The following is a 1,445-nucleotide window of genomic DNA, read 5'->3' as shown; positions in this document are numbered from 1 at the left end:
GGGACACAGCCCGGAGAGTCATAGGGCAGCGGGAGGCCCGCGCAGAGGGGGAGCAGGAAGCCGGAGTGTGTCATGTCACAGCCCTGAAGATGGGGAGATAGAATGACGTGGGCGCAAGAACCCGCTGAAATAGGGGTCCTCGCTCATTCGGAGAAAACAAGTTGGTATCGCCCTTCTGAATTTAGCTGTTAGCATTTGGGATATTATATATGTGTGTGTCTGTATTAAAAGAAATAGTAATTCAGGTTTTGAGACATGACCTAAGGAAACGCTTTGACACACATACACTTTGTAAAAATGCTAACCAGCATTTTCTCATACTTACAAATACTGGAAACAATCTAAGTCAAAACTCTAGGAAATAGGGGCCTCCCCGGTGGCGCAGCGGTTGAGCGCTGGGTTGCGAAGCTGCCCGCAGCCTCTGCAGCGCCGGTTCGATCCCCAGCTGCTCCCCGGCCACCGAAGGAGGGCCCCACATGGCGCGCAGACCTCTCCTGCCGCCCGCTGCTCCCCTCAGCAGTGTACTTCAGTCCTTCTGCCTGCTCTGGCTCTGGTGAATTCTCTCACCCTCCCGCGCTTCTGACTGTACCCAGTGCTTGCATAAACAAAACAAAACAAAACAAATAAATAAATAAAAAAAAAAATGCCCCTATTAAAAAATAAATAAATAAATAAAAATAAAAAATTAAACAGTGTGCTGTAACCCGAGCTCCTAGACTTCAATGGGCGTATTGTTTACTGGGCATGTTGTTGAAACACTGATTGTGAATCACGAATCCCGCAAAAAATGAGAAACCTAGAGAACAGTATCCTTAAAACTTTGCGGAGGTTGCTTCTTTCAGCGACCACACTTCAAACACCACTAAACAAAAACAACGTGACGCAATTTAGGAAACAGAAGCGCAGAGAGTATTTTACAGTTTCATGAGAATCCCACCCGCCCTGAGAAAGACAGCCAGGACCTTAAGGTTGAACCAGCCATAATCGACACAATTAAAAACGGTAAAATTCGTGGGCTGAAACTCTTAAAAGTCTTACTTTAGTCACAGATAACCGGGGGAGAGCGCGAACGCAGTCCCCCACTACCACAAATTATGCAGTCGAGTTTCCCACATTTGGGGAAATCGCAGGGGTCAGCACACCCGGAGTGCAATGGATGAGCCTCGCCCTGGGAAAACCACCATCGTGATCATGGTGTCTCCCCTGCCAGGTAAGTATGAGCTGCTCGCCCCGCCGACACCCGCAGCCCGCCCCTCGCCTCGCTCTTCACACACGGTCGCTCGCCTCGCGCCGCCCGCCCGCCCCGACGCCCGCGACGGCCCTCGCCCCGACCTCGCCCCGACCTCGCCCGGCCCGAAAGCGCTCCGGGGGGCACGGGCGCCCCCACACCAGCTCGCGCAGGGCCCAGCGCAGCAGGCCCAGCCTCCTCCGCGCGCTGCTCATCT

General features: G+C 52.9%; 1 non-coding gene across 1 annotated transcript; it reads right to left on the bottom strand.

Annotated features, from left to right (window-relative positions):
- Nucleotides 1-1,054: 1,054 nt before the first annotated feature.
- On the bottom strand, nt 1,055-1,218 carry LOC119239649 (U1 spliceosomal RNA). The gene has a single exon (XR_005123927.1). It is a non-coding gene; the product is annotated as a U1 spliceosomal RNA (small nuclear RNA).
- Between the last annotated feature and the right edge of the window lie 227 nt (nt 1,219-1,445).

Source organism: Talpa occidentalis, unplaced genomic scaffold (assembly GCF_014898055.3).
Source record: "Talpa occidentalis isolate TD23 unplaced genomic scaffold, MPIMG_talOcc4v2.1 talOcc4.11, whole genome shotgun sequence".
In the NCBI taxonomy this organism is placed as follows: domain Eukaryota; kingdom Metazoa; phylum Chordata; class Mammalia; order Eulipotyphla; family Talpidae; genus Talpa; species Talpa occidentalis.
This window is presented reverse-complemented; position numbering and strand designations above follow the sequence as displayed.